Below are 13995 nucleotides of genomic sequence, written 5' to 3'. Positions count from 1 at the left end.
AAGAAGGGAAAATGGAGGAAAGAGATAAGCAAACCGGAACGTCCACTGGACGGACAGTGCATCCACCAGACATGCCTTTTCAACTCTTGTTCGAGACCGGTACACCGGCAACTTGTTGTTGTGCCGTGACGCCATGAGGTCTATCTCTGGAAGACCCCACCTGTCCACCAGAAGTTGAAAGACATCCTGGTGCAGAGACCATTCCCCCGGATGTACGTCCTGGCGACTGAGAAAATCCGCCTCCCAGTTGAGGACTCCCGGGATGAATACTGCTGATATGGCCAGGAGGTTGCGCTCCGCCCAGACCAGGATGCGGGACACCTCTACGAGTGCCGCCTGACTTCAGGTTCCTCCTTGTCGGTTTATGTAGGCCACGGTGGTGGCATTGTCCGACTGGACCTGCACGGGGTGACCTTGGAGAACCCGATGTGCCTGCTGGAGAGCATTGAAAACCGCGCGGAGTTCCAAGATGTTTATTGGAAGCTCCTTTTCCACCTGAGTCCACCTGCCCTGGAACAAGTGTGGACCCGTGACAGCTCCCCAGCCCCGAAGACTGGCGTCTGTGTTAACAGGACCCAGTTCGCCACCCAAAATGGACGACCCTTGTTGAGGTGGGTCGTCTGTAACCACCAGGCTAGAGACAACCAAACCTCCGGAGTGAGCACCATCGTCTGGGACTTTAGACTCTGAGGCAATCCATTCCATTTGGACAGGATCAATTGCTGCAGAGGTCTGGAGTGAAACTGGGCATATTCCACCATGTCGAATACTGACACCATGGAGCCCAGTAACCTCATCACCGAGTGCAGAGACACTCGGCAACTCTGCAGACAACTGCGCACCCTCAACTGTAAGGCAGAGATCTTTTCCCCCGTCACAAAGATCCTCTGCTGTCTGGAGTCCAATAAGGCTCTGAGGTGCAGAATCCTCTGAGACGGGATCAGGGTGGACTTTTGCCAGTTTATTAACCAGCCGTGACGTTGCAGAACTGCAATGGTCAGGTCCAAGTTGCGTAGAAGGAGCTCTGGAAATCCTGCCACCAACAGTAGGTCGTCTAGGTACGGCAACATGCATACTCCCTGCAGCCGCTGGTAAGCCGCCATGACCACCATGACCTTGGTGAACACTCGTGGTGCTGTCGCCAGGCCAAAAGGTAACGCCCGGAACTGGAAGTGATCATTGCGGATTGCAAACCTGAGGAACTGCTGATGGCGCAAGAGACTAGGGACATGCAGATAAGCGTCCTGTATGTCCAATGACGCCATGTAATCCCCAGGTTCCAGCACCAGAATGATGGACCGTAGGGTCTCCATCCGAAACCGCGGCACCCGCAAGGACTTGTTAAGGGCCTTGAGGTTGAGAATCGGACGGTACGACCCATTGGGTTTCTGCACCAAAAATAGATTGGAATAGAAACCCTGGCCCCTCTGGGAGAATGGAACAGGCACTATAACTCCAGCCTGGAGCATAGTGTGCAAAACCTTCCGCAGTTCCAAGGCTTTGTTCCGGTCTAATGGAAGGCCCGTAGTGAAGAATCGGGATGGGGACCTGTGCCGAAAGGAGAGGGCATACCCGTGAGAAACCACCACGTGAACCCAATTGTCTGTCGTGGTTATCGACCAACACTGGGCGAACTACAGCAGGCGGCCTCCCACTTTGGGATCCCCCAAAGGAAGGCCCGGACCATCAGGCCGCAGGTTTGTCATCTGACTTAGGGGCCGGATGTCTGGTACTCCAGGCCTGTTTCCTGGGCTTGGCCGATTTCTTGGGCCCAGCCTGTCGAGGAAAAGACTGTGCTTTAGGCCTACCCTGGGGCCTGTAAGGCCGAAAGGACGACGTATCCGAACTTGAAGGGACCGCAGCAGACGGGAGACATGCAGATTTGGCTGCCGCCAGCGTGGCTACAATTTTGTCCAGATCCGGACCAAATAGGACTTCTTCATTAAAAGGCAAAGCTTCTAAGCCCTTTATGGAATCAGCGTCTGCCTTCCAAGATTCCAACCATAAGGTGCGACGAGCAGCAACAGCTGCCGAAGAAATCCTAGACGTGAGGATACTGATATCCAAGGCCGCTTCATTGATGTAAGTGGCCAAATCCTGGAGATTGCCTACCAACTCGGCCTGTTCAGCCGAACAGTCGGAATCCAAAGACGCCTCCAAACTATCAGCCCAGTGCTCCATAGCTCTGGCTACCCAACATACGGCCATAGCCGGTCTGGATGCCCCCCCCCCTCGAGGGAATAAATGGACTTTAGGCAGATCTCCACATTGCGGTCCATAGCATCCTTCAAGGAGAACGTGGAGGGCATGGGCAAGGTGGCACTTCGGACTAGGCGTGTCATGTGAGAATCCACTTATGGAGGGGATCCCCACTTAGAAAAATAATTGTCCGCAAACGGATAAGCCACAGCTAAACGTCTCTGGGGCTGATACCGTTTACCAGGGTGTTTCCACGCCTCCTCTAAATGGTCTACTAACTGACCCGAAAGAGGAAACACTGTGGCGTCACCCTTAATATCCTTAAAAAAGGCATATTTGGACTTGGACACCGGAGGATCGTCATCCTCAATAACTAAAGCCGTGCGGACTGCCCGAATAAGGCCAGGAATATAAACCTTGGACTTAGCGTCCGACTCTTTAGTACGGAGAGGTTCTTGGTCAGATAGATCCAGAATCTCACCATCATCGGACGTCACGTCATCATCCTCATAAGGAGCAGACAGAGACGCCACAGGCCGCTTATGTGGCCGCAACACAGACTCCCCTTGTAACACGTCCGACAAATGCTGTACCGAATTTGTCAGTGAATTAACCCACGCAGGCTCCTGTGAAACCTGGGGGGAAATAGGGAGACTGTGGGGTACCATCAGTTGCATGGGTGACGAAACCACTGACTGCTGGGACAATCCCATCTGAGAAAACGCAGGTGGCGGAGCTAACTGGCCCACTAGGGTTGTAAGCGCTTTAGCGAAACAAGCCCAGGGAGGTTCCTGTACTGGGGCCGTGACAGTAATTGGCCGCGCCAATAAATAACACTGCCGACATAGCCCCTCCGCGTTACCCTCCCCCTCCGCTATTGGTGCATTGCACTTAATACACATAAGCTGTCACTCTCAGACATGATGGTAAGTATGTGACCCCTCTCACTGATACTCGTTAGTATAGTGGGAGAACCACCCTGCAAGCACCGCACCACAAGGGCTTTAGCAGAGGAAGAGCAGGGACAGTAAAATGGCTGACAGTAGAAAGTGAAAGTTCAGGCAGCAGACGCTAGCAGAAGTCACATACAATGCAGAAGAATTAATCCCTGCACTATCAGTGCTGTTCCTCAACTACACAGACACAGAGCCTGGTAGGACACAGCGTTGCATACACAGACTTGTTTCAACGGAGGAGAGGTATGCCGGGGGACCCAGACCGCGATGCCACCTTCAGCAGCTCCAGCAGCGTTCACCATACAAAGATGGCCACCGAGGAGCAGAGAGGAGGCCGGTCTGGGGGAGGAGCGCTGCCACAGGACCAATTGGCAGTGCAGAGAGGGCTGTGTGCAGCGGGGGAGGCGCCGGCTGTGTACAGGGAAGGAGCGCTCCCCTGGCATGCAATTAACCACTGGGACGCCGCAGCGCTTGCCACTCAGCTGCGGCCCACTGTCCTAGGGGGTAGTGGAAGCGCAGGTTAGCTACCTGGCTCCACGCTGCAGCCAGTCCCCAGGGAGCCCCCTGCCTGGGGACTGTGGACCATGTGCTTTCAGGAGGGACCCACCGTGGGACCCCCGCTGCTTACCTGCTGCCCCTTGAATCCGGCCATGGTCCAAAACATCTGGGGTCACCGCTAGCCATGACGCCAATGCTTACCAGCATCCCCGGATCAGTACCGGCGTTCTGGTACCGGCGGGGTGTAGGAGAGACAGCATGGACATCAGCAGTGACTGTCCATGCTGTACTCCCAGATGTTCAGTCACAACTGCCTTGAAGAAAACTTCAGGGGCTATCCTTAGCACCCCTCTAAACAGATGCTCCGACTCCGAGCCGAGCACCAACGAAACTGAGATGCCTTGGCTCGGGGGCGGGGTATAGGAGGGGGACCCTAGTGCATCCTGGGAGGCTGAAAACTTAACTATATGGTGCCCGATGCCTGACGTCATCACCTATACCCCAAGGTATCCTGTGGATACTCTATGGACCCTGATGTAGAAATGGGCACTGCTCATACAGCATGTGCTGTGAGCTTGTACCCACGTCCTGTCAGCTGTGCTCCTCATGGGCTTCTACCATTGCTTTATCCTAGTGTGCCCTTCAAGCCCCAGTTCCATACTGCCCCTAAAAGTAGACACAAAGCCAAGCACTCAGGCTCAGACTTGTGTATAACCCATACATGCCTACCCTCCCGGTTTTCGCGGGAGGCTCGCAATTTCTCGTGCACCCCCCGCACCCCCGGAAGGGTAGGCACTTCTCCCGCGTACAGAGGGGGCGGGGCTTAATGACGCGATTCTCAGTGAATTGTGTCATTTAGCCCTACTCCCTATTTAAATTTAAGCCAATCGCGGCAATTTGCCACGAAGGGGGCTTAATGACGCGTGCTGTCAGGCCCTGCCCCGTCACAGCCCACCTGCTTCTCCTACCAAGGCTTCTCCCAGGGAGGAGAAGCCAAAGGTAGGCAACTATGGTACAACCCCCACACGCTCATTCTATATCCCGGGACGGGGTGTTTGGCGGCATAGAATAGTCTTGTTCAAAGCAAAATGTTTTGAAAAAAAACATCTTTGTGAAAAGTGTTACACACAACTGGCATGCTGAGCGGGTTGTTTATGTTATATTGGGTACATGGCACATTGGAGTGGTGTTACTGCCCAAATCTGGGGTTATCTGCTCTTGTAGTTACAGCTGTGATGTATTGATGGTAATTATAGCTCCAGATTAATGTTTGTGGGACCCCAGAGCAGCTAAGTTGTTGGAACCGCTACTGATAAAATTGTCAATAAGATATACTGACGAAGTTATTAAAAAAATATAATGTATAAATACTCCCAGTACCACAAGTGTGTTATACACAGTGTAGTGCCCACAGTACCCGTTATGCCACACAGAATAATCAATCCTCATATGGCCCGCCACACTGGTGATTGTGGGTTGGGCCCTGGCATGTTGGGGCCCCTGGGCAACTGCCCTGTTGTCACGCTGGCTCTGCATTTCTACATTGTATGACAGCCATCACTGCCTTTATAATGCTCCTCTTTTATCGCTACTTTTCTCTGATGGGGGGGTGGGGGGATGGTAAGTCTTTCCCTGGTTGACAGAAAGCCGAGATATGCCTCTGCCAGTACAGAGCTACACATGAACAGAAGAGGTGCCCCATTCTGGCCTTCTAAGGGCACAGTGTGTGTCCTAGGAGGCTGGAACAGCATCGCCAGGTCCCCTACCCAAACTTTACTATGGTGCGTGGCACTGCCTGATCCACTGCACAACATTCAGACATGTTACATTGGAACAAAATAATCCCAATAATCCCTCCCAAATCTGCCAAACTATGCCCAATTTGTTTGAAATATTGTCCCTTTTAGGCTTTGTAATTTGGGGCAGTTGGGTGGCATGCTATCCTGCCCCTGCTCACACCTAATCACAGTCTGATACTTTTTATTTCATACAAATATCTGCCTGTATGGCTGCTGCTAATGTCTGTGTGATGACATCACAATGGCCCATTGTTACACAATAAGTGGTAAGCCAGGGCAGAACACTACAGGTTATACTGTTGCATGGTCCCCCCTAGAGCAGGAAGCATTGTCTGGCGCTGGTGGTGTTAGTGATAGTTAGGTTTTATTTATTATAGTTTTATCTCTTAGTATAGTTTTAGGTATCTTTAGTAGTTTTTTAGTTTTAAGTTTTAGGCAGTTTTCTTTTTAGTATAGGTTTAGTATAAGTTTAAGATTATCTTTCGTTTGGTATATTAGTATCTATAGTAGTTTCTTAGTGATAGGCAGTTTTCTTTATAGTATAGGTTTAGTATTTTCTTTAGTTTAGTATATTATTTTATTGTATATAGTAGTAGGATAGGAGAGAGTAGGGAGGAGGCATTGGGGTGCAGCAATGAGCTGTTTCCCGTTCAAGTTCCGCTGGCCCTGCTTTAGGAGAAAGGTAAGTCCACTGTTATTTGTTATACTCTGTTGTTTGCACCATTAGGATTTTTCATGGATCTCAGTGGGGGCGGCACTTAGCTGAAAGTGGGTGTTTCTGAGCATACAGGATGGGGTTTGTCCCAATTTAGTAGGTGTAAATGTTGGGAGGCATCTGTTCCCAAGTCTAACACCTAAGGAGCTATGTATCATTATTATTTATAATATTGCTGTAAAATCAGTTATCCCCACAATGTAACAATACTGACTGGCAGCGATAAGAGGAGAAGCCCAGCTCATGTACCAGTACACCTGTAACATGGGGCACTAATGAGTAAGTGTCATTCTGTATCACACTGTTTACACCTACATATGACTAGGGCCCCAGGGTAATGTCTGCGTAATATAATTAGTGCTGTAAATACATTATTCTCTCTCTCTTAGAGCCGCCGTAAGGCCCAGCTGGCGGAGCAGGCTCAGCAAATTGAGAAGCTGAATGGTAAGAGAATCATCTTACCTGCTATGTTGTACAGACATGTGACATGAACAGATGCGTCTGTATATATGGTTTTACCCATGATTGCTTTGTACATTTTCAGTTGGCATTTCCCAGGTCACTAGTAATACAAGGAGGGGACAGATTCGGCAGCATTCTAGTAGAATAAAAAAAAAAACAGTTGCACTCCACCTACTTCCACAACACTCCTTAACACAACTCAATGGGACATAACCTGCTCCATCAACCTATCCCTATTGTGTGTAGACAAGCAAATCACAGTAACTATACAAACATCCCCCCCAATAGTAAGAAATACGCTCTATAGCACAAATATCATGGCTTATCCATGTTCTGAGCTAATGTACATCTGTATAATGTTACTGCATGGCCTGTAACCAATGATACTAGCAATATAATACATGTAACATATGGATTTAAGAGGAGATTTAAAAAAACAAAACAAAAACAAAACAATGATGATTTAAATATGGGGAGAAGATTGGGAAAGATCATTACAGCCACTGCCACCTGTCTCTGACAGCCGTCCCTACAGGTCCTTATTGGATATGTTATAGATTCTATGTGACTTGATGTGGTTTTTCCCTGCATCTCATAGAGGTGCACAGGAATCTAGCGATGTTTAGTCTACCGTAATATTCACATACGAACGCAACCTGACACCGCCTGGTGCTAGGCAGCCCATTGCATTTAATTGAATGAGCCCCATTTGAGTCTATCTGCTCCACGTGACCTGTACTCTCCCTGCTGCTGTACACGGCTGATATACTGATAGGATTTGGCCTGTAAAGAAGGGACATTCTCTGAAAGGGTCCATGTTCCATCCCCTTACAGAGCAGGTGCTCTGCGAAGATGGACAATCCCTTTAAGAAAATGTTGATTTTTATGGTCTACTTCAGGCCAACCTGTGGCTCTCCAGCTGTTGTAAAACTACAAGTCCCAGCATGCCCTGCCAAAGTTTTAGCATTCCCTATTAACAAAACTGTGGCAGGGCATGCTGGGACTTGTAGTTTCACAATAGCTGGAGAGCCACAGGTTGGCCAGGCCTGGTCTACTTGGTTGACTTTTGCCTGAAGAGTATTTTGTAGATATAGAACATAGGGAGAGATGTACTAAACCATGTCAAGGAGGAATGGACAAGTGGCGAACGTGTCCTGGCTTGCAACACGTTGTGAACAAGGTCATGCACCACTTAGGCAATCTGGATAAAACACCTTATTTGGCTCACCGAATCTGTATGGGAGTGCCCACTGTATTGTCTTTGTGACTAACATGAGTGATGTGTAATGTCCTCTGTATTGCGCCTCAGAACATTGCCTCTGTTTTTTGTAGTGCTGTGTAGATTGTATGTCATTAGAAACAAATAAAATCTATTATGGAGTATTATGGCTCAGTCTGATATTCTCTTGTCCTAATACACTGAAAAATTCCAGCAACAGGAGAGGGCTATCCTCACTCTCCTCCAGCAGCACCTGGAGGAGTTACAGGCTGTATGGGAGGCCAACCAGCTGCTGCATAAGCTGTTGAAGGATGAGCTGATGCAGCTGTGGGAACAGGTCAGATGCAAATCTATCTATACATAGTGTTTTCTCTTTAGGTAGAACAGGGCTGGAATAGCAGAGGGTGAATTACACTTGGCCCAAGTGCCTTCTTAATTTCCCTGAGGGCTTATTTGCACTAGTTTAGTCCCTATAGACCTTTTGTGGCCCTAAGAGATTCTCGTACAATTAGACAGTAAATACAGAGTGCCCTTAGCTATGCTCCTAGGGGGGACAAAGCCAAATGAGGGGGGATGCAGTTGAAATCCCACCTGTCGGGATGCTGGTGCTCAGAAAGCTGGCGCTGGAGTCCCGACACCAGTCACAATCCCGACTGTAAGTAGTGGGGTTAGGCACTAGGGAGGGAGAGTTAGGGTAATGCACTGTTAGGTTTAGGCACTAGGGGGGGAGGGTTAGGTTTAGGCACTAGGAGAGAGGTTTAGGGTACAGTGAGAGAGAGTTAGGGGTAGGGTTAGGAGATTTACCATCAGGTGTTATTTTATAATAATAGTATAACTAATATTTATTATCTTACTGCATTTAAACTGTAAATGTTTTGCCACACTTTGTGTATTGCAGGCTATTAGGGATCAGTCCATTGCAGTGGAGAGGGAGCGTGCAGGTAAGGTGATAATAGGTATATTTCTGTTGTGCCACGTATAGGTAACGTGTCATCTGGGTTTGCTAAGCAATATTTTCCTTCCTATAATGTTCCTGGGAGCCAGTGACAACACTGAGGCCTGACCTATGTGTCCATCAGGTGCTGGTTACCAGTGACATCACTGAGGCCTGACCTATGTGTCCATCAGGCTTTGGTTACCAGTGACATCACTGAGACCTGACTTGTGCCCATCAGGCTCTGGTTACCAGTGACATCACTGATGCCTGACTTGTGCCCATCAGGCTCTGGTTACCAGTGACATCACTGAGGCCTGACCTATGTGTCCATCAGGCTCTGGTTACCAGTGACATCACTGAGGCCTGACTTGTGCCCATCAGACTCTGGTTACCAGGGACATCACTGATACCTGACCTGTTCCCATCAGGCCCTGTTTATCAGTGACATCACTGAGGCCTGACAGGAGCACTGTGTACCTGGTGGAAGGGGTCATGCCGGAGGCTTTGGTCGGTGTGTGTTTGTCCTCTGACCTACGATGTAACTGTGCTCCTTTTCCCTACAGCGCTCCGGGCACAGCACCTCCAGGAAACTGTGGAATACACCAGGACCATCACCTCCCTTAAGGTTTGTGTTACACCTATTATAACACAGTCAGGGCACTTTCCCAGCTGCACCTGGTGGGGTTATTGCCCAACTCTACTAAATGGCTCATTTATTAAGTAGACAAGTTATTATAAGATAATCTGGGCAATTGCTAATACAAAGAAAAAAACAAAACAGTCCTATGTGGGGTAATACACCTCTTGGTCACTGTAATGTACTAGTATACCCACCTGTGGCCTTTGCTAAATATATAGGTGACAGTATGTAGTACTTAGATATTGTACGCTGGGGTACATCGATTTGTCATACATCCCGCTCTGGCAGTAGTTAGGTTGGCAGGTGGGAACGGGGCGACCTGTAATCTGTATATATTGCACTGTAAAAGTGATGAGCTCGGGATTGGTTAGGGTCACATAGGCCATGATATATTACATTGTATTTAATGTACAAGGAGAAGTATTATAGCTGTGAGCTTGGAATCGGTATGTATTATCGACGGACCTAAGCCCGGCGGATGAAATACTGACGCCGGAATATAAAGATCCATGAGGTGAGTAAGACCCCTAACCCTCCCCTCTTCCCCCCTTAACCTCCCCCCAGGGAAAACCTAACCCCCCTCCCCGCACCTTAAACCTAACTGTCCAGGGGTGGTGCCTAAACCTAACCTCCCCCGGTGGTGCCTGATGCTAACACCCCACCTACCCCTAGCCTAACCCTAAATCCCCCCGGGGAGTCCCTATACCTTAACGCCCCCACTCCCTCGATGCTATGAGCTCCCAACGCCCAGCTTACCTACGTTTAGTATCCCGGGCATCAGGATTTCGGTGTGGGGCTAATGATAGGCATCAGTATTTAAATGCCTATCATTAGTCCCATGCCGGGCTTTCACAAGACGGCCTCATGTGACTGAGAGGGTGTGACACAGTATCTGCTCCACTAGACGGCCTGATGTGACTGAGAGGGTGTGACACAGTATCTGCTCCACTAGATGGCCTTATGTGACTGAGAGGGTGTGACGCAGTATCTGCTCCACTAGATGGCCTGATGTGACTGAGATGGTTTGACACAGTATCTGCTCCATGAGATGGCCTGATGTGACTGAGAGGGTGTGACACAGTATCTGCTCCACGAGATGGCGTGATGTGACTGAGAGGGTGTGACACAGTATCTGCTCCATGAGATGGCCTGATGTGACTGAGAGGGTGTGACACAGTATCTGCTCCATGAGATGGCCTGATGTGTCTGATGGAGCAGATAATGTGTCACACCCTCTGCTCCATGAGATGGCATGATGTGACTGGGAGGGTGTAACTCAGTATCTGCTACTCTTTTTAGAACACCGTGGCATCGCTGAAGATGGCAGCAGCTGCATCACCTGCCCAGACTCCAGGATAAGTTTGGAAAAACAAGGATACAGCAAGAGAATCATTAAACGAGCCTATAAGACCACCAAAGAGAGTGATAGGAGAGAACTTCTGAAACCCCAGAACAAGGATAAGACAACTTTAAACAATAAAACAAGATTCATTGGAACTTTCTGTAATCAGTGGGAAGAAATTGTTCCTACATTACAGAAACACTGGCACATTCTCCAGACAGATGATGACTTGGCGAAGGAGATTGGGGACAAAATAGAAATTAGTTGGAGAAAATCGGCAAACATTAAAGATAGCCTAGTATTCAGCCATCTCTCAAGCCAAAACATCAAAGACTGAAGAATTTGTGGATAGATATGGAAATAAAAATAAGATCAAGAACTATATTAACTGCGATACACAAGAGGTTATTTACTGATTGGAGTGCAGTTGCCAGAAAAGATATATTCATATGACGAGTAGGAAATTTAAACAAAGGCTACTTGAACATCTTGGAAATATCAGGAATGGAAGAGATCAAGATAGATATGTACAACTCACTAGCATGTGAAGACATTTCCTTAAAGTGCATGGAGGAACCACTGGTCATTTAAAAGCCTATGGTATCGAAAGAATACAAATGGGGATCAGAGGAGGAGATGTAAAAGCTTGGAAAAAAGGAGACAAGGTGGATCTTTTTGATGAATACAGTAATCCCTAATGGCCTCAATGAAAATAACAGCTATACAAACTTTCTGGAATAAATTGTATATATGTGGAAGGCTGTGCTGGGATCACGTGTTTGATCCCAGCATCAGCCGAGGTGCAGGGGCAGGCAGAGGGGATGTGTCCTCTGCGGGACACATCCGTCGCCGGCGCTGGGACAGTAATGTCCCTAGCGTTAATGCAGATACCGCCTGGTCCCTTTCACCAGTGCCGGCGGTACTTTGGCGCTGGGAGAAGCTTGGCTCCGGGCGCAAGCTCAGCGGAGCTTGGCGCCCGGCAGCCAAGAAGCGGCGGGTAGCCGGCGCTGGGACAGAGTACCTGCTCCCAGCACCGGTCAGTCGGCTCGCGGGCCAGCAGCCAATCAGAGGCGGACGCGATGAGCCAATCGCGGCTCGCCGCGTCTTAGCCCCGCCCACTCGTGCCGTCTTGTATTAGACGGCGCCGAGCGGGAACAGTTCGTTCGGCGGCGGAGAGGGAGGAGAGAAGACCTCCCGAAGAGCGGAGGATCGACGCGGCACCAGGGGCGGCGGCCGCGGAAGAGGCCAGAAGACGCCGCTGTCAACAAAGAAGACAGGCGGCGCCGGCTGGAAGAAAAGAAGAAGAGGCGGCGCCGCTGGCCAGGACGGGCCAGCGGCCGAAGAATGCACCTGAGGACCGGAGAGGACTGCGGGGGAGGGAAGTTAAAGAGCGTCACGAAGTTCCCCCCCGCAGCCTCTTCCAACGTCACAGGTAGGCCCTCCGTGAGGCCCACCATATACCCCCTCCGTAGACCGCCAGGATTGTCGGGCGTTAGGCCCGTGGAGCATTGTCGGGCACTAGGCCCGTGGGCAATTAGTCGGGCACAAGGCCCGGGGCACAGTAGCGGGCATTAGGCCCCATAAAAGGATCTCCTCTTAATTAGGAATAAGTGGCCTGGGTACTAGGCCCAGGTCACTACTCAATAAAGTAGGCGGGCACCAGGCCCGTGGCCATAAATCAGGCATAGGCCTGTACCCATACAGGAGGGCACTAGGCCCTATATATGAGCCCCACAGATAGGCAGGCAAATAGGCCTGAGCCCCATAAAAATTGGTCTGGGCATTAGGCCCAGACCACTACCAGAGCCCACCGTTTGGCAGGCACCTAGGCCTGAGCCGCAGGTAAGACCCTGGGCGTTAGGCCCAGGGCCGTGAGCCCATTAGCTGCAGCGCTAACAGAGAGGCGGATGAGAGGTGTGAGCAGTTGTGGAGAGCTGTACGGCTTCCACCCATGAGGTAGTGGTTTCCCCAGTCACCGAGAAGAGGAGCTGGCCAGCTCTGGATAGGTAGGTAGCAGACATTTAAAGAGACAGTACTGTGTTTGACTCTTGTATATTTAGTCTGTGATTGGTGTTCCGTGCAGGGCAAATGTTTAGTTGTTGTTATATCTGTCGTGCAGGGCAAATGTTTAGTTGTTGTTATATCTGTCGCACTACACACACCATAGGTTGAGGGTGATGCCGTTTTAGTATGTGTAGTTGCTTGACATAGGTTTAGGCCCTGCACGGCTGTGTTGTGTATCTCCTTACAGGGACCTGTAGGCGAGTGAGCGGACAAAGAGCAAGTGTGGACACGGTGAGGAATATGTGTGTGTACTGTCTCTCTTTGTTTGTCACTATCTATCTCTCCTTCCTTCTGGGCGGACGGTGAACCTTGCAACCCGGTGCAAGGACGGATCTTCACCTGGTGCGTGAGTACCGATAGGTGAAAATTCGGGATCTGAGGCCAAAAGTGCCAATGATGATCTTCACTTAAAACCTGAATTTATCCCCCGGTTCGGTAGGGCGCGTCTGTCGACGTGAGGAAGGACGGTACTCACCTCGTCTCCTTCCCCCTAGGTCATCGTGTCCGTGTTCTATATGGAGGTTCCAGGACCGTCTGCTCAACACACGGCCTGAAGGTGAGAGGGTGATACGCAAGGTAAGTAACAGACGTACACCTGCACGGCAGCAGGCATTGCACCGCACCCACCCCTCACATATATATAATATCTAAGGAGTTTGTCTATTAATCCTGGTAGAATGATGTAATAAGTAATAATTGGTTTTTATAAAGATCTGATTCCTAAAATGAATATTGGAAGCTACATTTGGGTGATCAAATAAGAGAGTATGAATAATTCTAGTAGGAAGTGTGATTATAGGAATATTTGGGAATATAAATAGGGTTAAGGTTATATACGCCCTAAAAGAAAAGGTTATTATAGGTAAGGATAAATACTTAATATTTTCATTGTGACACGAGATGTAGATCAATTTTACATGTTAATTTTTGAGTGGTGTTTAGAATTGTTCACAGTATTTTTCCTTTTATTTAATACGTTGGATATCTTTAGCGGTCACTTGCACAATTACAATTCATAAATATAAGAATTAGGGAAATAATGTTAGACTAATTGGAATGTATTTTCACAATAAGATCATTAAAGAATAAATAATGCACAAGAAAATTTTTTGAACACTGGTAGGGAATCAATAATAGATTATTATGAAAGCACCTTTATGATAT

Source organism: Taudactylus pleione, unplaced genomic scaffold (genome assembly GCF_031769625.1).
Source record: "Taudactylus pleione unplaced genomic scaffold, aTauple2 ptg000290l, whole genome shotgun sequence".
NCBI classification, from domain to species: Eukaryota; Metazoa; Chordata; class Amphibia; order Anura; family Myobatrachidae; genus Taudactylus; species Taudactylus pleione.
The sequence above is the reverse complement of the archived record's forward strand: the minus strand, read 5'-3'. Positions refer to the sequence as shown.